The following is a 27,914-nucleotide window of genomic DNA, read 5'->3' on the forward strand; positions in this document are numbered from 1 at the left end:
AAATAAATAAAATAAAATGAAAACATTGATAGTCTCTTCTTTTGCCGTAATACCTTCTGTTCAATCTAAAAGTTAAAAATCAATATGTGAATGCATACAAACAATTTATATCAGTTAAGAATATTTTCGGCCGGGCGCGGTGGCTCAAGCCTGTAATCCCAGCACTTTGGGAGGCCGAGACGGGCGGATCACGAGGCCAGGAGATCGAGAGACGATCCCGGCTAACACGGTGAAACCCCGTCTCTACTAAAAAATACAAAAAAACTAGCCGGGCGAGGTGGCGGGCGCCTGTAGTCCCAGCTACTCGGGAGGCTGAGGCAGGAGAACGGCGTAAACCCGGGAGGCGGAGCTTGCAGTGAGCTGAGATCCGGCCACTGCACTCCAGCCTGGGTGACAGAGCAAGACTCTGTCTCAAAAAAAAAAAAAAAAAAAAAAAAAAAAAAAAAAGAATATTTTCACTGTATGCAAGAATATTTTCATTGTAAGCAAAAAGTGGATTGATAGGCTCACACAATACAAAAGTTCCAGATTAAGGCTGGCTACAGGTGTGGCTGAGACAGGAACTTGTGAAACATAATCAGGACATGTATCCCCTCTGTCCTTTGGCTCTGCTCCCCAGTGTGTGTTGGTCTCATTCGCCAACACACTAATGTTGTTGAGTGTCTCTCTCCTGTGGTTTTGATATGACTTTTGGCAACTTCTGGGGCAACATCATTGCACGTTCATGTCCAGCAGGAAAGTGTGAAAATCTTTGCCTCAACTTTTCCATCTAAAGTCATAAGACTCCCTATGATGGGGCATCTTGGGGCAAGTGTTACCTCTTAACCAGTCAGGTCATTGGTGAGTGGTTCGTGTTATCTTAAGCCTGGCTTATATGGACCACCCTTAGACTTGAGAGCAGAGCCCCACTTAAATCAAATTGCTGATTGGAGAAGGGCCTTGAGCTAATTGGGGAATAGATACCATGTAATTCTCCATTTCCTTGTAATTTTCCTTCAACCCCAACTACCTTCAACCTCAATGCCCATCTCCCCTCCCCTCATATATATCAATTCTCTTAAACAGAACCCTAGGATAAAATGTCAGGCCTCACACTCCCAATTTCTCCTTCTCCTTCTTCTCTTTCTCCTTCTCCTTCTCCCCGTCTCTCTCCCTCCCCCTCCTCCTCAGCCCTCTCCCCCTCCCTTTCCCTTTCCCTCTCCCTCTCCCTCTCCTTTTTCTTCTTTTTTTGAGACAGGGGTTTTGCTCTGTCACCCAGACTAGAATGCAGAGGTGCAATCATGGCTCACTGCAGCCTTAACTTCCCAGGCTCCAGCGATCCTCCTACTTCAGCCTCCAGAGTAGCTGGGACTACAGATGCGGGCCACCATGCCTGGCTAATTTTTGTATTTTTGGTAGACATGGGGTTTCACTGTGTTGCTCAGGCTGGTCTCAAGCTCCTGAGCTCAAACAATCCACCAACCTCGGTCTCCCAAAGTGCTGGGATTATAGGCATGAGCCACTGTGCCTGGTGACACCTCCAAGTTCTGAGTAGGTAGGCTCTTCTGAGAGATCCATCTCCTGAGCACTTCCTGGAATGGATACAGAGAAGAGGAGAAAATGGTAGTGTAGATTCATCAAGAAAGGATTTTGAAGCAATTTTTTAGAAATGAAAGACGATGGTTTTTCAGAAGGGAACAAGGCTTTCATCACCTCTTTAACTTTCTCTAAATTCTCCAGGAGATCAAATTTCTTGAGTCCATATTCTCCAGCTCCCTCCCTGCTGGAGTCCTACACCTTCCTGCTCCAATCTGGACTGGTTGCCTGCTGGGATTTCCCTTCATTAGCCTACTGGCTTCAATCTCAAGTCACATCTTTGTTGGTTTACTCACTTGTTTTTTTGTTTTGCTTTTCAAAATGGAGTCTCTCTCTGTCACCCAGGCTGGAGTGCAGTGGTGTGATCGCAACTCACTGCAACCTCCGCCTCCTGGGTTCAAGCGATTCTCCTGCCTCAGTCTCCCTAGTAGCTGGGACTACAGGCATGTGCCACCACTCCTGGCTAATTTTGGTATTTTTAGTAGAGACAGGGTTACACCACGTTGGCTAGGCTGGTCTCGAACTCCTGACCTCAAGTGATCTGCCTGACTCGACCTCCCAAAGTGCTAGGATTACAGGCATGAGCCACAGTACCCGGCCTAGACCATGACTAATTCTTAAGAGAAATAAGCCAGCGAACAATAAGTTCCCCTCTTCTGATGGAAAAGCTTTGAGAAAGGGCTCAGTGAGAGGCAGATTCTGCTTGAAATGTTCAGGAATCATTGGGGTGGGATAGAAGAGTGGAATAGAGAAGAATAGATGGAGAATCCTGTAAAATATCTGAGCCCTGGTCACAACTCGGGCCAATGCTATTTCTATTGCATCCACTCTATCAGGAATATCCCTTCGTCTCAACCCTTTAGCTATGGGTTTCTCCAGGACAGGGAATAGCCATGAACAGCCTGTTCATAGTCACATCCATTTCAGAATGAAGCATGCACAGGGTTTCCCTCTGAGAAGCTAAGTGGTACTAAATGGTTGGAGTCCTTTTCTATTTTTTCTTTTAGTGTTTATAGAGTTATCTTTTTGACTTCTAGTTCAAGATAGAAAATATGTGTTTGTGTCTTTTCCTACATAAGAACCCATTTCATGATAGAAAATACAATTTAAGGCCCGGCGCGGTGGTTCGGGCCTGTAATCCCAGCACTTTGGGAGGCCAAGGCAGGAGGATCACGTTGTGTCCCGAATTGGTGGGTTCTTGGTCTCGCTGACTTCAAGAATGAAGCCGCGGCACAGGCCAGCGCGAGTTCCGGCGAGCGCGGTGCATGCGGGCCGGCAGTGCTGGGGGACCCGGCGCACTCCGCAGCTGCTGGCCCGGGTGCTAAGCTCCTCACTGCCCTGAGCCCGCGGCCCCGGCCGGGGCCCGCCTAGCCCACGCCCGCGCCCGCCGGAACTCGCGCTGGCCTGTGAGCCCCGCGCGCAGCCCCTGTTCCCGCCCGCGCCTCTCCCTCCACACCTCCCCGCAAGCAGAGGGAGTCGGCTCCGGCCTCGGCCAGCCCAGACAAGGGCTCCCACAGTGCAGTGGCGGGCTGAAGGGCTCCCCAAGCGCCGCCACGGTGGACACCGAGGCTGAGTAGGCGCCGAGAGTGAGGGCTGCTACTCTCAACCTGAGCTCAGGAGTTCAAGACTAGCCTGGTCAACATGGTGAAACCCCATTTCTACTAAAAGTACAAATATTAGCCAGGCGTAGTGACACAGGCCTGTAATCCCAGCTACTGACACTTGAACCCGGGAGGCGGAGGTTGCTGTAAGCCGACATTGCGCCACTGCACTCCAGCCTGGCCGACGGAACGAGATTCCATCTCAGAAAAAAATAATAATAATAAAAATAAATAAATAAAATTTAAAAAGTTATAAACCCACAGCAAAGAGAAAATAAGAGAGAGGATATCAGTGTAAGAGAAACTTCAATGCATTTTGAAGAGAAAGAAAGTGGATGAAGAAGTAGTTACAGGTGAGGCAGGTGCTGGAAGCTGCAGTCTGGAATGTGCAAAGGGGTGTGGGGGACAGAGTTGAGAACCCAAGAGAGCCCTAAGACACAGAAACGCTAGGACAGCCACAGGAGGAAAGACGACTCACCCATGAAAACTGGGAAATAAATTGAAGTTCTATAGATGGAACACTGTACCTTTCTTGCACCCTCTCCTGCACCACCCACACACAGAAACCCTAGCAGGCAGGCATCTGTCAAGCAGATATTTAGAACATGCTTCTCTAACATCTGCACTCTTGTTAGCTGGTTACTAGATCAGCCTAGAACAAATCCCTCCAATAAATGAGCCCAGTACATGCTCATAGAGTCCCAGTTAGGTATTTATGGCTCATTCTTAAAAATAAATGAAGTACTGCCAGGCATCTGAAAGCCTGCAAGATGAAATAGAGTAACCAAGAGGCTATGAAAAACAAGAACAAGGGCGGTGGCGAGTAGCTCACGCCTCTAATCCTAGCACTTTGGGAGGCTGAGGCAGGAGGATTGCTTGAGCCCAGGAGTTCAAAACCAGCCTGGGCAACATAGGGAGACCCTGTCACTATTAAAAATTAAAAAAAAAAAAAAAAGTCAGGCATGATTGTGCACTTCTGTAGTCCCAGCTCCTTGGGAGGCTGAAGTGGGAGGACCACTTGAGCCTGGGAGGTCAAGGCTGCAGTGAATGTGTTTGTGCCACTGCCCTCCAGCCTGGGCAAACAGAATGAGACCCTGTCTCTAAAATAAAAAACAAAACAAAGGAAAACAAGAACAACAGGCTATGAAAAAGAACAACCCAGCTCTTAGGATCTAAAGATATAATTGGCAGGGCAAGGTGGCTCACACCTGTAATCCCAGCACTTTGGGAGGCCAAGGCAGGCAGGTCACCTGAGGTCAGGAGTTCGAGACCAGCCTGGCCAACATGGTGAAACCCTGTCTCTACTAAAAATATAAAAATTAGCCAGAAGTGGTGGCGCACGTCTGTAATCCCAACTACTCAGGAGGTGGAGTTTACAGTGAGCCGAGATCATGTCACTGAACTCCAGCCTGGGTGACAGAGTGGGACTCTGCCTCAAAAAAAAAAAAAAAAAAAAAGATACAATTGATAAAATAAATAATGCAATAGAAGTACTGTAAGATAGACAGAAAACATGAGAGAAAAAGATTATCAACATCAGAGTCACAGAAACTCTAGAAATTACAAATGGGTAAAACAAGGAGTGAGAGATACTAGAGAAGAATTGACCAGAACTAAAGGACACAGATCACCAGACTAAAAGGTTCCATCATGTTCCAAGCACATGAATAAAAGAGACTCTCATCTTGATAAATCATTGTGAAATTTCGGAACTCCATGAAAAAAGAGGAGATTTTAAAAAACTTCAAAGATGGAAAAAAAAAAGTGACTTTCAAATTAAACTTGGGAATTAGACTCACTTGGAACTGCTAGTCTGTTGTCCTAGGTGCTAGAGACAACAGAATAATGACTTTAAGTTCTGAGGGGAAAGGTTTTCAATTTTAGTTTTATGTTCTGCCAAATTTTCTGTCAAGTGTGAAGGTAGACTAAAGATATTTTTAGACAAACAAGGAATCAGAATTTTTACCGCCAACATAGCCCTTAGGAGGAAGTTACTTGAAGATAAACTCCAATAAAACAAGTGACTACAAAAATTAGTTGGGTGGTAGTGGCACAAGCCTGTAATCCTGGCTACTTAGGAGGGTGAGGCAGGAGAATCGCTTGAGCCTGGGAGGCAGAGGTTGTAGTGAGCCAAGATCGCCCCACTGTACTCCAGTCTGAGTGACAGAGTGAGACCTTGTCTTAAAAAACAAAAACAAAAACAAAAACAAAATGCCGGGCACGGTGGCTCATGCCTGTAATCCCAGCACTTTGGGAGGCTGAGGTGGGTGGATCATAAGGTCAAGAGATTGAGACCATCTGGCCAACATGGCAAAACCCCGTCTCTACTAAAAATACAAAAATTAGCTGGGCGTGGTGGAGCACGCCTGTAGTCCCAGCTACTCGGGAGGCTGAGGCAGGAGAATCGCTTGAACCCAGGAGGCAGAGGTTGCAGTGAGCTGAGATCAAGCCACTGCACTCCAGCCTGGCAACAAAGTGAGACACCATCTCAAAAAAACCCAAAACAAACAACAAGGTCAGAGCTCCCAATCAGGAAACCGGAGAATTTGTAGGGTAAATGCATAAGAAGATTAAAAACCTGGAATCTAAATTAACCTGAGTCTTTCCTGAAAATGAGAATTTAGGGGAAGGTGAAGGACGGGCTGAGGACTGGGGAAGTGGTGGTAATTAGGAGGGGATGTGGGAGTGAATAACCAAATATTCCAAGTAGGGAAGTAACATCCCTTCAGAAATTCTAAAATTTAACCATATCATGTCATTGTCCCCTGGCCCCTGGGGCAGCTCAACTGGCTGCCTGGTCCCACATGGTCCCTTGTTAAAATGGTGAAACCGGTTCCTCAGGACAGTTGATGAGCAGGAATATTCTATTTCCCGCCTCCCTCTCCCATCCCATTCAGTTCCCCTGACTGTGTTAACCACCTTTTTTTTCCTTTAGTCAGATTTTTGTTGGAAATGAAAACTGTGAAATCAAGTCCTTAAAACAGATGTCCCTTGTGAGGGGTAATTCACAGTGGAAGGCCATAGTTCTGTATTTCCCTGGTCCATTTAGGCTCTGATGGGACATTCTGTTCTACTTCTAATGATTCTGTTTTATTGAGTTAGCATGATGGGTATGGGTATGAAAAACAGCACCCAGAAAGTTCAAGGTAAGGAAATACTTGAGAACAGGAACCTGTTTGGCCCATCTTTGTAGTTCCCTGAGCCCAGCCTGGTGTCTAGCCAAGTATCAAAGGTACCAGAGCAGTGACTGCAGTGTCAATGAGTGTTGAGCTAGACATGCTGACTACCTCACATTCCAGGTCAGGAATCAACCCCCAGCCTGGGGTAGGGCGACAAAGGCCAGTGGCATAAACTTGGCTATGGGGAAGGACTGCAAAAGCTAGACACCAGGAAATTTTGACTTTCCAGGTGTAAAACATAAAAGATGGCCAGTGATGACTAACTTCCCAATGTGTTATAAATATACATAAATAAGATGTTTATAGAAAATTACTTTTGAGAGTAAAAAGAAAGAAGCAGGTTTGAATAATAGGTGTTGAGAAAATATGTGACTATTAAAATGATGACTATGTAAAAACTATACATGCATATTAACGAATGAGGATAGTCCAAAGAAAGACCACACCAACACTAAAATAGTTTCAGTGATAGGTGAAGCAATTTTAAGTGAAATTCTAATTAATTTTTATAATGTCATAAATGTAATTTTAGATGTTCAAAGGAAAACAGACTACTGAACTTCAGCATTGCACATGGTGAACTGATACTCACTTGGAAACAGCACATCAGAGAACCCATTCAGGACTGCTACTCCTTGTAGATTTCCCCACAGGCTCTGAACTGTGGGTAGCATACTTCCTTTCCATTTGTCACCTCTTTCTCCTGTATCATTTTGAAGATGAAATACAATGGCTATTTGGCATGTCAGGTTTAGTCAGAGATCCTGTTCCATGATCTCTGGTGAAGAATATTTCATAGCCCCCAGGGAAAAGTATCTAGGGACAGTTGGAACACAGGCAAGATATCATTTTCAATTTCTTGTTTTCCTGTGTCTTCGCCCAGTTGGTTCTGGATCACCTAATTTCCCCTCTCCTTTAGTCACAACACACATTAACGAACACAAATAGATGTTTAGGCAGCTGCTGCCAGATTTACACATTCAGTATCTGATCTGATGGAGCTCTGCTGGAAGACTCCACTATGTTTAAGTATGTGTAAGTTCTGGACAGCTGTGGAGAAAATGAATGATCACAGTAAACAGGGCTTCCTTGGTACTGTTGTCTAGTTCGTGCACTGTGTAAAGATGCCTGGCTGAGAGGGTGCATGTGGACTGAAGCCCAGTCCCTCTGTCACTCCCCACGCTGTGTGCACCAGCAGGAGCTGCTTCAGAAGGAGTGCCATTTTCTTCTCACAAAGATGTTGTCTGCTTGCCAGGCTGTGGTCCCCAGGGGCCGCGTCTGCTCAAAGGAGGGCACTTGTATCTAACTTGTCCACATAGAAGGAGCGTTCCTCATTCATTCAAGGCACATACGCTTCGCACCTGCTCTCAGAATGGGTTAGAGTTACTCAGGGAAGGTTTCTTGAGAGAGAAGGATTTTGAGACAACTCTGAAAGAAGAAAAGTAGATAGTTTATGAGGAGAAAAACTGGGAATGTACAGACTTATTTAGGGAAGGGGCCAGATGTGGTAGAGACTCTCAGTGTCTGCCTGTTTTCCCCTCAGACACTGCTATCTCTGTATCTGTTGCATCTCTGTACCTGAGGACTGTTTCCAGAACCACGGAAAGCTGTCTTACCCACCCAAGTTCTGCAGGCTAGAAGTGCTGGGGAACAAACACTCCCTCTAGCAAGCAGCCCTCAACCAACTACTGACGAGAGTTGGTATAAAGTACCCCAGTTCCCTTGTATCCCTAGTGAGATGATTCTCAGGGGGTGTGTTTTATACCTTTAATCAGAATTTTCCGTGGCGTTAAGCTCTAGTTGCACTCTGTGGCAGTCTGCTTAATGATGCTCCCTTCACTGGCTTCCCTAAGTCATTTCTCTATCTCTCCTGCAGGGGGCTCCTGCACCTCTCTTCAAAACTGCGCTTCCAACTCGTAGTCGGCTTCTGAGGCAACCCACACAAAAACGGTTTGCCCGGCAGAAACAGAGATGAGCTGGGATTGAGGGCAAGCTGGATACATGAGTAGGGGACAATTTGTGGAAGGCCTTAGACACCACACTGAGGGGTTAGACTTGATTGAGGAGAGAGTTCATGTGCTGGATGACATATGAGTGACATATTTTTCTTTCAATTTATTATTTTCATATTTGATTTATTAATTCGTAGGTTTCTACAAGCCTTGCATTGCTCATTGAGTTCTGGCTAATACAATCTTAGCTGGGCCAGGCACGGTGGCTCACGTCTGTAATCTCAGCACTTTTGGAGACTGAGGCAGGGAGATCTCTTGAGGTCAGGAGTTTAAGACCACCCTGGCCATCATGGTGAAGCCCTGTCTCTACTAAAAACACAAAAATTAGCTGGGTGCGCCTGTAATCCCAGCTACTCGGGAGGCTGAGGCACCAGAATTGCTTGAACCCAGGAAGTGGAGGTTGCAGTGAGCCAAGATCACACCTCTGCATTCCAGCCTTGGTGACAGAGCAAGCCTCTGTCTCAAAAAAAAAAAAAAAAAATTTAGCTGAAGGTAAACACTGCAACCTTCTTCTCTGTCAGTTGCCAGTAAAAAGAAATTCTAGAGAGAGAAGTGTGATTAAGGTGTAAGACTAAGATGAAATTCAGAGCTGTGAAACCATTCCGAAGATCTTGTTAGAGAAATATGAAAGTGAAAGTAATCACAAGACTATAGTCCACATAAAGGATTTTTATTTGTAGCCATCCTGTTCAATATTTTATATCCTTAAAAAAAAACAACTTTGTAAAATAATCTGAAAAGTCTCCTTAAGCACATTGGGTTTTCAAAATTTTAAGATTATTTCTTATGGTAGGAAACCTTGAATCCCAAAGCACTGCATAATAATTGGTTGTCAAGGGAAACTGCATGACTGTAACTGGTATCGGTAACTCCTAAATGTATATAAATAACTTAAAGCCGTTTGTTTTGCAGAAGAGTGTGAAATTCTGTACATGGTTCTTCTCATTTAGACCCAGAATAAAATTAATAATGTCAGGGACTCTGGCAGACTCTTTGTCCTAAGACAATACATTTGAGTGGTTTAAATTAGAAATTTGGCAAATACATTATATTCTCTTTGCCTTACAGGCTTAGAAACACAGATCAAATCTTCTATCTAAGCATTTCTTTCTGCCACACAAGTTCAGAAACCTAGAATCATCTTTAACATGTGGACTGTCATCAATCAATCTCACAGAAAATGCAGTATTAAACCCCAGAATGCCAGTTTGTTAATTCATACTGGAACTCTTTCTGCAGAGGGGTCTGGGCACTCATATTCTCCAATCAGAGCACTTTTGCCCTTCAGGCAGCTACCCAAGGAGCCAGATTATAATCAGAAGTTTATGTGGCATGCATGAATTCAAAACAAAGGGAATTTGATGAGTTGAATGGTTAATGGTTTCAGGCCAAATGAAGGTGACACTCCCATCCTATTCCCAGCACCAGAACATTTTATGAATTTCTTGGTGCAGAGTCCTCGCCGCCATGGATAATATTGGATGGACACTGATAGTGTGTGTCTTTGTGACTCTTAAATGCTTTTAATACATTGAACTAGTCCACACAGGCATGGGGTTCTTAACTATGGGTTTATGAACTGGATAACTAGAGATGCTTTCTTTTTTTAGGAACAGGGTCTCATTCTGTTACCAGGCTGGAGTGCAGTGGCATGATCCTAGCTCACTACAGCCTCAAATTCCTGGACTCTTATGATCCTCCTGCCTCAGCCTCCTGAGTAGCTAGGGCTCAGGCTTGCCATCAAGCCTGGCTAAATTTTTATTTTTTGTAGCGACAGGATCTTGCTATGTTGCCTAGGCTGGTCTTGAACTCCTGGGCTCAAGTGATCCTCCTGCCTTATCTTCCAGTAATTCTCCTGCCTGGGCCTCCCAAAGTGCTAGAACTACAGGCACGTCCAGTCTGTATAACTAGGATTCTTGAGCACTTGGAAATTAAATGCAAATTTCGTGTCTATGCATATTTTCTCTGGAGAATGTGTATAGCTTTTATCAGACTCTCAGTGTAATTTATTATCCAAACAGAATTAAGAACCACTGATGTAAATAAAATCAAGTCCTGCCAGCCTGGGTCTCCACTTTTCCTTAAAATGACTTTTTTAATGTTCCTGCTCTGATTCATTATGTGCTGGTGTTTGTTGTTGTTGTTGTTGTTGTTGTTGTTTTTGAGATAGAGTCTCGCTCTGTCGCCCAGGCTGGAGTCAATGGCGCAATCTTGGCTCACTGCAACCTCCCCGCCTCCCAGGTTCAAGTGATTCTCCTGCCTCAGCCTCCTAAGTACCTGCAACCACAGGCACCCGCCACCATGCTTGGCTCATTTTTGTATTTTTAGTAGAGACGGGGCTTCACTTTATTGGCTAGGCTGGTCTCAAACTCCTGACCTCGTGATCCGCCCGCCTTGGCCTCCCAAAGTGCTGGGGTTACAGGTGTGAGCCACCATGCCCAGCCCCTATTATGTGCTGTTTTAAAGCATTAACTCTTCTGGGGAGCTCTTATTTCCAGGTTTAGGGGGAAAAGAGAGTTCCTCAATGCAACCATGAAAGGTTTGATAATCAGAGAGAAATGGGAGGACATTCTACGCACAGTGATCAGTGTGAGCCCAAAGGGTCCTGTCCATCAAGAGTTTAGATGCATTTTAAAAAATTTATTCTGTGTTATTTTGAAAGTTCCAAATTTGATTTCTTTCTTTTCATGGTTAGTGGTCAGAATGAGTAGAGAGTAGCATTAGAGCTGGAAAAGTTGGAACGCTTATGTAAGAATGAATTTTAAGTGCACGGACCAAAGAGGATGAAATGTAAGTTTGATAGTCATGAAATTATCAACAGGAGTGTACTTACATGGATTCAGGCTATAGTAATTAATTGAGTGCTCACAAGTGGCTTTAAAAACTTGCTTGACTAGTTTACTGAAGCCGGGATTCAGTGGTGGTATAGAGTCAATGAGACTAAGGTGTCAAAGATCCAAAATCTCAGGAAGATGAGAATCTTGGAGTAGACCTAAATGTGCAATTTTCCCAGCCACCCTCATCCATGACCCTAGAAAGTTTCAGAGGATGCTCCATTGCCCATGGCGCTAAGATATGTGTACCTGATGGGCATCCCAAAAAGCATTGCCAAAGATGGTAGTGGGAGATGCCACCTGAGAACGGGTAATAGGTTGCAGGGACAGAAAGGCTATTAGAATGCTTTGACCTTCAAAGATCGGTGGTAGCAACTAACTGATGGTAGGGTTCTTAGAAACGAATAGATGGGCAGTCTACTAAGATGTGACTTTATCTATATAATTGAAAAATAGAAACCTGATTCAAGTCACCACAGTGGGAATTTACTGCCTCATACCCAATTATTAAACCTAAGACAGTTTGCAGGCCTATAGTTCATTGATTGAGAGAAAGGCTCAGTCCATTTAAGGAAAGACCTTGCAATGTGGCAGTAAGTATATATTACAAACAAACTTTCCTCCAAGCCTCCCCTGGAAAGGCCTACAGCCACTTACTAAAATGACTATGCACTGGGAGAGAAAATACCCAGACCATTTGGAAGCTATTATACGCTGGTTCTGAGGTTGTACTAATCATTGGTGGTACAAAATGCCAACCTGGTCTTCTGGTCAGAACAACAGCTTATGGAGGTCATGTGATAAACGGATTCTTGGCCTTAGTCCATCACAGGACAGTGGGTCCAATGAATCCAGGTATTTCCCTTGTTCCTGCATATATAGTTAAAATAGACATACTTAGTAATTGACTGAACCACTTCCATTGGTTGCATGATTCACCATTGTTTAGTGTCTCTCCTTCACCCACTCCTATGGCCTCTATGGCTTCATGACATGGATGACCCAGAGAAAAGATACGTAGATGGGCCTCTTGGAATGGGAATAGAGTATGAAGGCAATCATGTCCCATAAAAATGTCCAACAGGGATCATCCACTGCAGATGAGTCACTCAGTGATCAGGTGGACAAGATGACTGGATGTGTAGGTGACAGTTGGCCTCCTTCCCCAGCCCCTCCAGTTGCTGCTCAATGGGCCAGGTACAAAGTGTCAAGATGGAAGAGATGGAAGCTGTGCACAAGCTTAACCACATCTATTTCCTCTCACCAAAGCTTATTTGGCTACCACCACTAGTGAGTGCCCAGCTGCCAACTGCAGAGGCCAAGGATGAGTCCCCAGTATGGCACCATTCCCCAGAGAAACTAGCCAGGAATCTCTGGTGGTAACTGATTTCATAGGAACCCTTCCTTCATTGAGGACAGAAAGTGCTCTCGTGGGAATAGATATGTTTCCAGAGTTTTTTTTTCCTTGTTCTTAATGCTTCTACCAGAACCATGTCATTTTTTTTTTTCGAGACAAGGTTTTGCTCTATCACCCAGGTTAGAGTGAAATGTTGTAATCATAGCTCACTGTAGCTTCCAATATGAGCCCTCCCGACCTCAAGATATTCTCCCACCTCAGCCTCCAGAGTAGCCGCGACTAGAGGCACACGCCACAATGCCTGGCTAACTTTTTAAATTTTTTGTAGAGACAGGATGTTGCTATGTTGCCCAGGTTGGTTTAAACTCCTTTCTTTTCATGGTTGGTGGTAAGAATGAGTAGAGACTAGCATTAAAGCTGGAAAAGCTGGAAAGCATGTGTGGATTGCCTCAAGCAATCCTCCTGCCTAGGCCTCCCATAGCCCGGGGATTACAGGCAGGAGCCACTGTACCCAGCCAAGAGTGTCATCTTTACCACCATGGTATCCCATACATCTGACCAAGAGGCTAATTTTATAGTGGAAGTGGTGTGGCAACAGGCTCATACCATGAGATTTATGTTAACCTTAGGATATATGTTATTACCCAGAAACAGCTGGCTTGAGAGAATTACCTATGAAGGTCATGGTTACTGAGAGGTCAGTTATGGCGCCAGCAGAAATACAGCACCCTAACAAATGGAAGAACAGTACATTCTTTACATCAGCAGCCAATATTTGAGGTTATTTTCTCCATAGCAGGGACATACAAGCATAGGAAGGAGGAGGGTGGAGTAAGAGTGGCCCTTCTCATGAATACATCTAATAATCCAGTTAAAGAATATTTGCTTCTTGTCCCCACTGTCTTATTCCTTGCAGATTTAGAAGCCTTAGTTCCCAAGGGAGAAAATGCTTCCAATAGGGAACATAGTTGCAGACTTGTTAAGTTGGAAGTTAAGACTGCTCAGTCGCCATTTTGTTTTCCTCATGCCACTGAGCCAGTAGGCAGAGATGTGGGTTACTCTCTCGGCTGGGTTAACTAATTCTAATTATTAAGGGGAAAGTGAATCACTGGATGTTTTAGAATAACATCGTTCATAGAAACATTAAAGAGAAACTCTAATTTTGAGTCATCTTCAGTATACCAATTATTTTACTTTATTTTAAACATTGTTTTTTGTGGAGACTGGGTCTCGCCATCTTGCCCAGGCTGGTCTCAAACTCCTGGCCTCAAGCTATCCTCCTGCCTCAGCCTCCCAAAGTGCTAAAATTACAGGCATGAACCACTGTAATTCATACCTGGCCACTATACCTGGCCCAGTTATTTTATTTTAAGTATGACTTGACAATCTGGGGACATGTTGTTTAACATGAAATGTGAGAAGTGGGAATTCTTTTCTAACCTTTGGTCTGGGAAAGGACCATGAAAGGTTAGTCTAGCCTAGGGATAAAAGCAGAAAACTCAATCTTTTTATGGATTACATGGGAAAGGTGTCGGGGAGTGCAGAGGCTCAGTTTATGATCACTCTCTGAAATGACGAAGACTTCTGAAATAAAGGAAGTTCAAAAATGGAGTCAGAGCTGGGCTTGGTGGCTCACGCCTCTAATTCCAATAACTGAAGAGGCTGAAAGAGGGGGTGTTGCTTGAGGCCCGGAGATTGAGGCCAGTCTGGGCAACATAGCAAAACCCCACCTCTCTTAAAACTCTCTTAAAAAAAAGTTCCAACCACTCAGCCAGGCGTGGTGGTGTGTGCCTGTAGTTCCAGCTACTCAGAAGTCTGAGGTGGGAGGGTTGCTTGAGCCTAGGATATTCAAGGCTACAGGTAGCCATGATCGGACCACTGTATTCCAGTCTGGGTGACAGCAAGATACCGACTCTAAAAATAACAAAATAAAAATTAAAAAATGGAGTGAGATCAGGGAGAACTCAAAGACAGCAAAGAGGCTTACTATAGATACTCACTCTCATCCTGCTGGTCCCGTCGACCACTCTCAGGTTCTGCCGTGCTCCAGATTCTGGCAGAATTAGGTCAGACTGTGGTGGAATATAGGACTGCAGACTTACAGATGGTAATAACATTCCATCGTTTAATAAAAATAGCTCCATGCTGTAAGAAATGGAAAACACGCACCATTGAGAAATTTTTTGTTGGAACTTACCTAAGATGGAAGGTATCCAGGATGCAGATGGAAACACAAGTCCAGAGTTCTGGACCCTAAACTGGTGGTTGATGGTCATTTGCATGGAAATAAGGCACCAACAATGAAGGTCAGTGCTCGGGCCTCACTTTCGCTGTCTTATGTGAAGTCCTTGTTCAACTACTAGATGACATCAATCTTAGACATGACAGATCACCTTTTGACTCCAATTGGGTGGCTAATAGTACAGGTAATATTTACTACCTCTGGACCCTCATCCTACTGACAGCTACTCCTTCATATTTTATAAAACAAGAAGACCCTGGAGTGAAGCTATGGCGAGGGTCTGTTAGAGATGGTGGATTATAAAAAAGAATCAACATTTTTCAGCCAGGTGTGGTAGCTTGCACCTGTAATCCCAGCACTTTGAGAGGCTGAAGTGGGTGGATCCTTTGAGCTCCAGAATTTAAGACCAACCTGGGCAACATGGCAAAACCTGTCTCTACCAAAAATACAAAAATTAGCTGGGCATGGTGGCATGCCTGTGGTCTCAGCTACATGGGACGCTGAGGCAGGAGGATTGATTGAGCCCGGGAAGTTGAGGCTGCAGTGAGCTGAGATCGCACCACTGCACTCCAACCTGGGCAACAGAGCAAGACCCTGTCTCAAATTAAAAAGAGAGAGAGAGAGAGAGAGAGAGAGAGAAACTGAAAGCAAATAAAAAATTTAAAATTGAATGTGAAAGGGCAGAGGGGAAACAAACAAACAAAATCAAAATAAACAATTCAACAATTTCCACAAAACAGCTCTAGTGGCCTGTACTGGGTGTACCACGCCAGGGTTATTAGCAGGACTGTAAGAGAATTCCTTCAGATTTTACATAACTTTAAGTTTAAAGCTTTCTGTTATTATTTGACAAGAGCTCTTCAACTTCTCACTACAGGGCAGTGTTACATCATTTATAGAGGCTGTTGCACCAAGTTTCATTTACCATGGGAGACGAAATGCAATTTTTTGGCCAATTTTCCTCATATTGTTTTTCTCGACAAATAGCTTTTCATACACCATATTTTAATAGAAAGTCTCAGTCCTTGTCATCAGAGCCTTCTTAGAAGTTTCTATTAGAGATATGCTTTTGGCCCATGTGACGATGAAGTGCTGATTCCAGGCTCTAAGGTGTTTCAGAATGTCACCCTTAAAAACAATAACAATGTTAACTTTGAAAAAATAAGGCCAGTAATTTCTACTGCTTCTCAGTTCAAGTGAGTCTGGGTCTGCTGATGTCCTGGAATAGGAAGCAGAGCCCAGGCCCAGAGACATGAGGCAATTTGCAGTCCAGTAAAACTCCCAACAGAAAGATCTGCTGGGCACCAGGCAGAATGAGTTATGGAAACTACTGCTATGTTGGGGGACACATCAGAGGGCCAGGAGAATGGAAAGACCTGGTTCCGGGCAGAAGGCGGTGGCTGCTGCAGGAATTGGGGCAAGAGATGAGGGTATCTGAACTGAGCAGGTGGCCGTGGTGATGGAGGCAGGCTTGGGAACTGGTGCTCTCTATGAGGTGCTCTAGGACGTAGAGAATGGCAGCTGGGCAGACTGAGAGGGGTGGTCAGAAAACAGACTGGTGGGCCTTGAGATTTCAAAGGTGGAGTAATTTCAAGTTCTGATTAGATTGTAGAATAGTATGTCCATGGAAGTTTGTTCTGAAATTTCTCTGGAAAATACAGAAGCATTCCATACACAGAAAAACAGAAACTTAAAGTGTGATTCCAGGGGAACTTTGAGCTTTCAAAAGGAACTTCTGTAGGCTTTTAAAATTCCTATCAGGCCTTACTGGAAACAGGATGGTCAGGTAAACAGGCCAGCAGAGGAAAGATGCCACCTCACATCTGGATCAAATGATTCCCACCAGACCCTGGTAACTTCATCAAGAATCAGAACACCAGTCAACCTGCGAGTAGAACACATATTTTGCAAAGCCATGTTGGGTGGAGAATGTCACAAAAATAGCGTTTCGGAGATACTTTCAGGGGTGGAGAAAGACAAGCACAGAGGGTTCCCCTAATGGCCAGAGGACTGCCAGGCCCAGATAGGAAAGGTCTCTCTCACATAGGGAGCAGCACCCGGGGTGCCAAGGTCGTTCAGAGTTGAGGACTTTCTGCCCTAAGTACAAAGGCCTATAGGTGGAGGAACTGAGTTGTTCATCAGGTTTTACAGCTGCAGCAGTTTGAGACTTTCTTGGGTTGGAATTTCCAATGGAGAGGAAAGGAACTAAAAGATAATATCCTTGGAATCTTTGGAGTGTCACAGGAATTCCCAGTGGTGAGAGTGGATTTCAAATGAGAATCTAGAGGAGTGGGCCCGAAAACCCCTCTGTCTGGTTTGTGTTTTATTTTATTATTATTATTATTGTAGAGACAGGGTTTCGCTATGCTGCCCAGGCTGGTCTTGAACTCCTGACCTCAAGTAATTCCCCTGCCTTGGCTTCCCAAAGTGCTGGGATTACAGGTGTGAGCCACCAGGCCAGGCCTGGTTTACCGACAGAAGGGTGGAGCTGGAAAAGTCTCATTTGTCCATGTTCTGAGACATTTCTTCCCTTTACAGGCACAAGAGAAAGCCTTGTGCTCCTGGTTCTCCTGCCTGATCTCCTGGTCTTGTTGCTTCCCACTAAGTGGAGCCCTTAACCTGCTTTCTGACTGCACATTTTCTGCAGCGTGGAGCAGATATTAAAGGAAGGGCAAGGATCTGACTGATTCCCAAGTTTGTTATAGCAAATACTAGGAAGCACGAGAAGGGGAATTTTTTCCTTGGTTCACAGTTACTGCTTTTTTTCTGCAAGGAAATCCAAAGGATCTCCTAATTGAACTCTAAGATTATGTGACCTATTTCGAGATTTTTTTTTTTTTTTTTTGAATCAGAGTCTCACTCTGTCACCCAGGCTGGAGTACAGTGGCACAATCTCAGCCCACTGCAAGCTCTGCCTCCTGGGTTCACTCCATTCTCCTGCCTCAGCCTCCCGAGTAGCTGGGACTGCAGGAGCCCGCCACCATGCCTGGCTAATTTTTTGTATTTTTTAGTAGAGAAGGGGTTTCATCGTGTTAGCCAGGATGGTCTCGATCTCCTGACCACATGATCCACTCGCCTCAGCCTCCCAAAGTGCTGGGATTACAGGCGTGAGCCACCGCGCCCGCCCCTCCACCTCCCCCACCTTTTTTTTTTTTTTTTTTTTTGAGACAAGGTCTAATTCTGTCACCCAGGCTGGAGAGCAGTGGCATAAACATGGCTCACTGCATCTTTGACCTCTTGGGCTCAGGTGATCCTCTTGCCTCAGCCTCTTGAGTAGCTGGGACTACAGGTGTGCGCCAACATGCCCAGCTAATTAAAAACTTTTTTTTTTTTAAGAGATAGGGTCTCTATGCTGCCCAGGCTGGTCTCAACCTCCTGGGCTCAAGCAATCTCCTGCCAGGCCTCCCAAAGTGCCGGGGTTACAGGTGTGAGCCACTGCGCCAGGCCTACTTTGAGAATTTCTAGTTAACATAACTTATATTCTGTGTTTAAGTCCTTCAGTGTGATTAATAACCACATACACTGTCAGCAATAGTTTAAATATATGTATTGTGTTCATAAATGTTGTAAGTTGAAGAAATAAATGATCTGTAATGTTTCCCCTTCCTTGACTTGAGAGAATTCCATAGGCTGTGCTAGCTCCTGGCTAGGATTGTCGTCAGATCTACCTGATCCTTGAACTGGACACAGTAGTGATAGTTCATGTGACAGGTTTTTCACAGCTTTTCTTGATGCAGTGAATGACCAGGTTAGACTGTCTAGACCGGGTTACTTTGACCTTGGCACTTTGGCATTTTGGACTAGATAATTCTTTTTCTTTTCTTTTTTTTTTTTTCCTTTTTTGTGGAGAACAGGGTCTCGCTATATTGTTCAGGCAGGTCTTGAACTTCTGGGCTCAAGCTGTTCTCCCACCTCTGCCTCCCTAAGAGCTGGGATCATAGGCGTGAGCCACTGTGCCTGGCGAGACTGGGTAATTCTTTATTGGGGGGGCTGTCATGTGCATTGTAGGATATTTGGCAGCATCCCTGGTCTATCCCCACTAGATTCCAATAGCATCCCTCCTTCCAAGTTGTGACAACCAAAAATGTCTCCAGACATTGCCAGATGTCCCCTTTTCAGCAAAATCACCCCTACTTGAGAACCACTATTTTAGACAAATTCGTCTTCCTTCCCCACTGGATATATAATTGATCACAAAGTCTGTTGAACCCACATTCTTGGATTATCTCTCAAATCCATTTCCTCTTCTTTGTCTCCAGTGTTCCCGGTTTTCCAAGGGAATGAACAAGGCTCTTCTTAAGGTTTGGATGGCGTCAAGAAGGATAACCCGGGAGCAAGGTACTAGCCAAGGCTGGGATTGCAGTAGCCCATGGTGGCCACTGGGTGGCGTCAGTACAGCACCAAACCTGGAAACTGGAGATGCTCTCAGAGCCAGAACCCTGCACTGCCCTAGAAGCAGCTGAACATGACTCCACGAAGGCTAAGTCAGTAACATTTGGCACCATCTATCTACAGAGTGCCTACTGTGTGCTGAGCACTCCAGAAGGTGCTTTACCCATAATAATAAGAAGCATAGTTCACCGCTATTGAGCATTTCCTCCATGCTAGACACTGGGTTCTGTGCTTTGCGTGGATTATGTTCTTGAATTCCCACAACAATCCTAAGAAATAGGGATATTTGGCCCGGCGCAGTAGCTCACGCCTGTAATGCCAGCACTTTGGGAGGCCGAGGCGGGCGGATCACGAGGTCAGGAGATCGAGACCGTCCTGGCTAACACAGTGAAACCCCGTCTCTACTACAAAAAACTTAGCCGGGCGTGGTGGGGGGCGCCTGTAGTCCCAGCTACTCGGGAGGCTGAGGCAGGAGAATGGCGTGAACCTGGGAGGCGGCGCTTGCAGTGAGCTGAGATCGCGCCACTGCACTACAGCCTGGGCGACAGAACGAGACTCCGTCTCTCAAAAAAAAAAAAAAAGAAAAAAGAAAAAAAGAAAAAAGAAATAGGCGTATTCATTTATTTATTATCTCATTTCACAGATAAGAAAACAGAGGTACAGCGGTACAGAGAAGTTAAGAAACTGGAAAAAAATCATATTTAATTCTTTCAAAAGCTTTCAATAAATTCATTTAACTATTGGACATCTACTGTGTGTCATGTACTCTTGTAAACATGAGGGTTTTTTGTTTGTTTGTCTGGTTTTTTGAGACTGACTCTCGCTCTGTCACCAGGCTGGAGTGCAGTGGCGCGGTCTCGGTGCACTGCGACCTCCGCCTCCCTGGTTCAAGCGATTCTCCTGCCTCAACCTCCTGAATAGCTGGGACTACAGGCGCATGCCACCACGCCCGGCTAATTTTTGTATTTTTAGCAGAGACGGGGTTTTGCTGTGTGAGCCAGGATGGTCTCGATCTTCTGATCTCATGATCCACCCGCCTTAGCCTCCCAAAGTGCTGGGATTACAGGCGTGAGCCACCACGCCTGGCCACAAAGTGATATATTTAACCCCATATTATATGAGAGGAAGCAGATCTCAGAATGTGAGTGTTATACTCCAGGTTTGCACAGCTTGCTTAGTCAGTATTTTAATTCATGGCTATGTGTCTGATTCCGGCACCTCCCTCTGCACCCACGGAACACAGCAAAAGGCTCCCCAAGCCAAGCCCCCTACTGGCCTCTCACTGATCTGCTCCAGGGTGGAATCCTCACATACATATCTACTTGTTTCAGACAAGGCTCTGGGCACCCAAAGATTAACAAGACAGACCCAGAGCTTGCCTTCATAGAGCCCACAGTTAGGGGGTGCTCAGGGAAGACAGCTATTCAAACAACTCATTCCAGAAATTGTTATGTACAATTGTGCTGACTGCTAGAAAGGAAAAGCACAGGACAGGAAGTTGTGGAATTGTTTCAGGGAAGTCAAGTTTGTGTAGGAAGTCAGGGTGAACTTCATGGGGAAGGGGAATTTAGGCTGAGGGTTGAAAGGTGAATAGCAGTTGATTGGGCAGTGAGTCATGGAGGAACTGTCTACACTAGAAATGAAAAGGCTTCAAGGCTGGGAAAGAACTTGGCCCTAATGGTCAGAATGGTGAAGGGCAGTGAGCAAGGGATAAATAATAAAAATCCTAATTCATAGAGGTAAGTGCAAGTAATGTTTCCACGTGTCTTATTCTAATCAATTCTGGTTAAGAGTATGGGCTCTGGAGCCAGACAGGCTGGGTTTGAATCCTAGCGCCACCATATATTGGTTATGCGGCACCGGGCAAGTTCCACCTTCTCTGTGCTTCTATTTCATCATCTGTAAAATGGGAGCAAAATTGCCCCTATCTTTCAGGCTGCTATGAGAATTAAATGAGTTAATACACGTAAAGCACTTAGGAAAGCACCTGGCACATGATAAGTGCTACTTTTTATTACTACTCTTATACAGTTTGATACATAAACATTTACATTCTACTCTCTTTGTTTTACAAGAAAGCATCTCCCCATGTGGTTAAAAACTTCTTTGTAAATGCACGCTGTGTGTGAGCACATATGTTTGTAAGAGCATGGAGGAAAGCTAAATGCCTCTCAGAGTGGTAACGTGGTTACTTCAAAGAGAAGAGGGTGGGAGGACTTTATCCACTTTTTCTTTATGCAACTCTTTATTGCTCCTCTGGGAACAACAAAAAAGAACAAAACCACCTAAAGAATAGAACAGAGAGCCCAGAAACAGACCCACACATATATTTATGTGTGGGATTCATGACAAAGGCTCCATTCCAATTTATCAGAGTTATTGTAAATAAATGGGTTGATGGGATAACTAAGCTGAAAAACTGAACCTTCACGCCTTCCTCACAACTACCAGAAATTAATTTAGAATGGATCGTAGACTTAAATGTGGAAGCTAAAATAAAGCAATCAAGCCTCTAGGAGAATATTGGTGGAAAGAGTTCCTAGATAGAACATAAGATTGATAAATTGGATTTTACCAAAATTAAGAACTTCTGTTCGCCAAAAAGACATCATTAAGAGAGCTAAAGGGGCCAGGTGTGGTGACTCATGCCTGTAGTCCTAGCACTTTGGGAGGCTAGGGTGGGTGGATCACCTGAAGTCAAGAGTTTGAGACCAGACTGGCCAACATGGAGATATCCCATCTCTATCAAAAACACAAAAATTAGCCAGGCATGGTGGTGCATGCCTGTAATCCCAGCTACTTGGGAGGCTGAGGTGGGAGAATTGCTTGAATCCAGGAGGTGAATGTTGCAGTGAGCTGAGATCATACCATTGCACTCTCCAGCGTGGGCAACAGAGTGAGAGTCTGTTTCAAAAAAAAAAAAGTAAAAAGGCAACTCATAGACTGGGAGCAAATATTTGCAGTACATATATCTGACAAAGGAATCATACTAGAATACTTAAATAATATGTATGAAATAGCATATACAACCATAACATCAGTAGGAATATATGTAAATATATCATACACATGAAAAGTAAAACAGCAATGAGAATAATGAATTACTAACATGATACGTGAAAAACATGGATGAATCTCAAAGGCAATGTTAAATGAAAGAAGCCAGACATACAAAAAATATATATTATGTGATTCCATTTATATGACATTTTAAAATAGGATAAACTAATACATGGTGGTAGAGATCAGAATAGCAGTTACTGTTGGAGTAGGTACTGATTGGAAGGAGGCACAAAGATGTCTTTTGGGGTGCCAGAAATGTTCTGTATTTTTTTTTGGTGGAGGGTGACGGAGTTTTGCCCTTGTTGCCCAGGCTGGAGTGCAATGGTGCAATCTCGGTTCACTGAAACCTCTGCCTCCCGGGTTCAAGCAATTCTCCTGCCTCAGTCTCCTGAGTAGCCGGGACTACAGGCAGGCACCAACATACCTGGCTAATTTTTGTATTTTTTGTAGAAACGGATTTTCACCATGTTGGCCAGGCTGGTCTCAAACTCCTGACCTCAGGTGATCCACCTGTCTCGGCCTCCCAAAGTGCTGGGATTACAGGTGTGAGCCACCGTGCTTTGCCAATGTTCTGCATCTTGATCTGGGTGATAGCTCCACAGGTGCACACATAAGTAAAACATTATTAAGTTAGGATTTCTACACTTTGATGATGTAAGTTGTATTTCAATAAAAATACTTTTTTTTTGTTTTTTTGAGACGGAGTCTCGCTCTGTTGCCCAGGCTGGAGTGCAGTAGCACAATCTCAGCTCACTGGAAGCTCTGTCTCCCGGGTTCACGCTATTGTCCTGCCTCAGCCCCCAAGTAGCTGGGACTACAGGCACCTGTCACCACGCCCGGCTAATTTTTTTGTATTTTTAGTAGAGATAGGGTTTCACCATGTTAGCCAGAAAGGTCTCAATCTCCTGACCTCATGATCTACCCGCCTCGGCCTCCCAAAGTGCTCGGATTACAGGCATGAGCCACCACACCCGGCCTAAAAAGTCTTTTTAAAGTCTTAGAAATAAAATTCAAAGGTGAATAATTTACAGTAAACAATAATTAACCACACAAAGAAATAAGGTATCATGGGTGAGGACTAGCAGAAATGAAAACAGAGATTCAGAAGAAAAAAAAATCCAGTAACGGAATTATCAGAGTTTATATAATAACATGCTCCATAAGTATAAATAAACGACAGAAATGCTTGAGAAGCATGTGTAGGAAATAAGAAACTATAAAGAATTGCAAAGCAGACTTGAAAAAGAGAAAAATAGACTTTCTAGACATAAAGTCATAAAATAATTATAATTGAAAACTTGGTATATAGAACTCCCTTTTCCCTGAAGATGAAATAGGTATACTTTCCCCTATTCTTCCTGCCAAATGCAACTGAAGTCCCTGTACATTATATGTAAAATAAACATAAGACTTTGGAAGATGTGCAGAAGAAGGGAGACCAGATCCGGACTTTGGGACTGAAGGAGTGACACAGTAATGAGTTCTCTACATTTTCTTCCTGCCTCATATATCCCAGACTTGGAAGTAAAAAAGCAAGCAATTTGCAAATGCCAACACGCACAGAGAAGAAAAGTCCCAACAAAGGCTTGCTCTTTCTAGCCAGAAGACCAGGAAAGGAAAGCGCAGAAAGATAGAAAACTTCTAAACAATTATTGCTATACTCTAGCCAAACACCAAAGAAAAACTGTGATTCCTCCACCACCCATGTCTGCAAAGGCCAAGTGGGGAGTGTAGATTTACACTACACGACACTAATGAAGCACCCCAACCACTGTAGGATAATGTCAGAGAAGACTGAGTAGGGAGCTGGGACTCTCATTTCTGCTAGATAGTAACAAGGTTCCCTCCCCACTGCAGTGTCAATGAGGACCACGTGGGGAGTCATACCTGGCAGTCATGAGGAGCCTTCCTCCTTATGTGTCAATGGGGGCTGGGGGGAGAACTTGCACTTCTACCCCTGCCTGATAATAATGAGGGGGTGCCACCCTGTTATCCCCTGCTGGAGTGGTTATTAAAAAAACAGCCAAAACAGAGAATTTAAATACAATTCAGATTCTTATAACATGATATCTAAAATGTATAGGTTTAATAGAAAACCACTTGTACTATGTCAGTCTGCTCAGGCAACCATAACAAAATACTATAGAATGGATGGTATTTATTTATTTCTCAGAGTTCTGGAGGCTGAGAAGTCTCCAGATCAAGGTGCCAGCCCATTCAGTTCCTGGTGAGGGCTGTCTTCCTGGCTTGCAGACAACTGCCTTCTCACAGGGTCCTCAAGTGGCCTTTCCTGTCTGCTCACAAGAGGAGACAGACAGCAAGTTCTCTGGTGTCTCTTGTTATAAGGACACTAATCTCATGAGACAAAGGGCCCATCCTCATGACTACATCTAACCCTAATTATATCCCAAAGGCCCCATTTTAAAATACCAGCACATTGGGGGTTAGGGGTTCAACATATTAATTTGTAGGACTCAAACATTTAGTCCATGACACAAACCCAAAACCAGAAAGATCCTAAACTGAATCAAAATGGACAATGCATAGATGCCACCAGCAAGATGACAGAAATGTCAGAATTATCTGATAAAGATTTTAAAGCAGTATTATAAAAATCAGTTAATGGGCAATTATGAACACACTTGAAACAAATGAAAAAATTGACTGTCTAACCAAAGAGATAAAAGGGGAAGGAGCAAATGGAAATTTTAAAATGGAAAAGTACAATGACTGAAATAAAAACACTCAGTGGATAGACTCAGCAGCAGAATACAGGAGACAGAGAAAAAAACCAGTGAACTGGAAAATAGAACATCAGAAATTGCCCAATTGTAACAACAGTGAGAAAATAGACTGAAAAAAACATTAACACGGCCTTAGAGGCCTGTGAGACCCTAGCAAAAGATGGAACATTAATGTCATGCAGCCCCAGGAGAGGAGAAAGAGAGTGAGGCTAAAATGGTTTTGAAGACATCATGGCTGAAAATTCCCCGAATTTGGCAAGAGACATAAACCTACAGAGTTAAAAAGCTGAGAAAAACCTACACAGGATAAAACTAAAGAAATCCACATCACAGCACATTAAAGTCAAATTTCTCAAAACTGAAGACAAAGAAAAAATCTTGCAAGGTACAGTGGCTCATGCCTATAATCTCAGCACCTTAGGGAGGCCAAAGTGGGAGGACAGCTTGAGACCAAGAGTTTGAGACCAGTCTGGGCAGCATAGCGAGACCCTGTCTCAATTTTTAAAAATTATATATATGTTATATAATACACATAATATATATACACATATAATATATATACAAATATAATACACATATATATACACATATATATACACATACGATGTGTGTGTGTGTGTATGAATAAAAAAAGTAAAAACAATCTTGAAAGCAGCAACAGAGAAATAACATCTTGTATATAGGGAAAAAATAATTCAAATGACTGCCAATTTCTCTTCAGAAACAACGGAGGCCAGAAGAAAATGGCACAACCTTTTTCAGGTGCTGAAAGAAAAGAACTGTTGACCCAGAATCTTATATCCAGTGAAAATATCATTCAGGAATGAAGCAGAAATCAAGACATTTATGAACAAAGGAAAATAAAGGAAGCAAAGGAGAATTTGTTTCCTGTAGACCACTAAAAGAACAGTTAAAAGAAATTCTCTAAACGTAAAGGAAACAATTAAAGAGGGAATCTTATAACATCAAAATGGAAAAATAAATGTGGTATGGGAAAATTTGGGCAAATAAATACAAACATTTACTTTCCTTTTGAATTTTCTAAATTGTGTTAGGTAGTTGCAGCAAAAATTGTAACACTGCCTGATATGGTCCTAAATGCAGAGAAAGGAAAGATTTAAGACAATTGTATCATAAATGGGGAATTAAACGAATTTAAAGGGAGGTAAGATTTCCAATTTCACTCAAACTGGTAAATGATAACCTGGTAGACTGTGATAATGTACATATGTATAATATCTACAGCAATCACTTAAAAAGCCATACAAAGACATACGTAAAAATACCTCAGATAAATAAAAACAGAGCTCTAAAAAATGTTCAAGTAACCCACAGGAAGGCAGGAAAAGCAAAACAGGGATAAAAAATAGAAAACAAGAAACAAAATAGCAGAATGAAGCCTTAACATACCAATAAATGCATTAAATGTAAATGATTTAACTCACAAATCACCACTAAAGAACTTGTTCATGTAACCAAATACCGCCTGTTCCCCCAAAACCTATGGTAATAAAACATTTAAAAATAAATAAGTACATTTCACCAAAAATGTAAATGATTTAAATGTAGCAATCAAAATACAGAAATTGGCAGACTAAATTAAGAAACATGACCTAACTATATGTTACCTACAAAAACTTCACTTCAAATATAACAACATAGGCAGGTTGAAAATGAAAGGATGGGAAAAAGAAAACACTTATCAAAAGAAAGTAGGAATAACTACTAATATCAGATAAAGAAGACTTCAGAGCAAAGAAAATTACCAGAGACTGAGAGGAACGGGATACCCTACAACATGGCTGATTAGTATTTTTCAACGCTCTCAAGATAATGAAAAAACAAAGACAGTCTGAGAAACTGTCACAGCCAATAGGAGCCTAAGAAGCTATGACAACTAAATGCATTGTGATATTCTGGGTGGGATCCTTAAACAGAAAAAGCTCATCAGGTAAAAATTAGTGAAATCTGAATAAACTGTAGACTTTAGTTCACAATCATGTATCAATATATTGGTTCATTAATTGTGGCAAATGTATCATACTAACAAAGATATTCATAATAAGACAACTTTTGTGCAGACGATGTTTGGGAACTCTTTGTACTATTTGCTCAATTTTTCTGTAAATCAAAAACTGTTATATTTTTAAAAAAGTATTTGGTTGGGCACAGGGTCTCACGCCTGTAATCCCAGCACTTTGGGAGGCTGAGGCAGGCAGATCACTTGAGGTCAGGAGCTCGAGACCAGCCTGGCCAACATGGTGAAACCCCATCTCTACTAAAAATACAAAAAATTAGCCAGGCATGGTGGCACGTGCCTGTGATCCCAGCTACTTGGGAGGCTGAGACACGAGAATCACTTGAACCCAGGAGGTGTAGGTTGCAGTGAGCCGAGATCGAGCCACTGCACTCCAGCCTGGGCAACAGAGCAAGATTTTGTCAATAAATAAATAAATAAATAATACACAAGTATTAATTTTTTAAAAATAACAAGTGATCTCTTATGTATTAAGAAAAATGATGGCCAATATATAAGTAATCAAAGTAGAAAATGCAGAAATACTGCCATTAGATTATAAAGTTTAATGTTCACATACCTTCCACTAAAGCAACTGTGATCCTGGATATTTTCTAGGATTCAGGTACTAGAATGTTATAGCAGCAAAATCCTGGAAATAAGCAAATTCTCATCAATAGGAGAATGGATGAATATGCCATTGTGGTGTTTAATGTTATGTATCCTCTTGACTGGGCCATGAGGACCCCAGATATTTGGTCAAATATTATTTTGAGTATTTCTATAAGGGTGTTTCTGAATGAGATTAGCATTCAAATCAGTAGACCGAGTAAAGCAGACTGCCTTCCCTAATGTGGGTGGGCCTCAAATACAAAGGCTGATTGGCCCCCAAGTCAGA

At 43.3% G+C, this 27,914-nt stretch overlaps 1 long non-coding RNA gene across 1 annotated transcript; it reads right to left on the minus strand.

The window, feature by feature from the left end:
* Nucleotides 1-1,221: 1,221 nt before the first annotated feature.
* LOC105468703 (uncharacterized) lies at nt 1,222-27,751 on the minus strand. Its single transcript, XR_979572.2, has 4 exons — nt 27,597-27,751; nt 14,559-14,703; nt 6,948-7,783; nt 1,222-1,571 (listed from the first exon to the last, which is right to left on the minus strand). It is a non-coding gene; the product is annotated as an uncharacterized lncRNA (long non-coding RNA).
* Nucleotides 27,752-27,914: the final 163 nt, after the last annotated feature.

The sequence above is a fragment of the Macaca nemestrina genome, chromosome 12 (genome assembly GCF_043159975.1).
Source record: "Macaca nemestrina isolate mMacNem1 chromosome 12, mMacNem.hap1, whole genome shotgun sequence".
Taxonomy (NCBI): domain Eukaryota; kingdom Metazoa; phylum Chordata; class Mammalia; order Primates; family Cercopithecidae; genus Macaca; species Macaca nemestrina.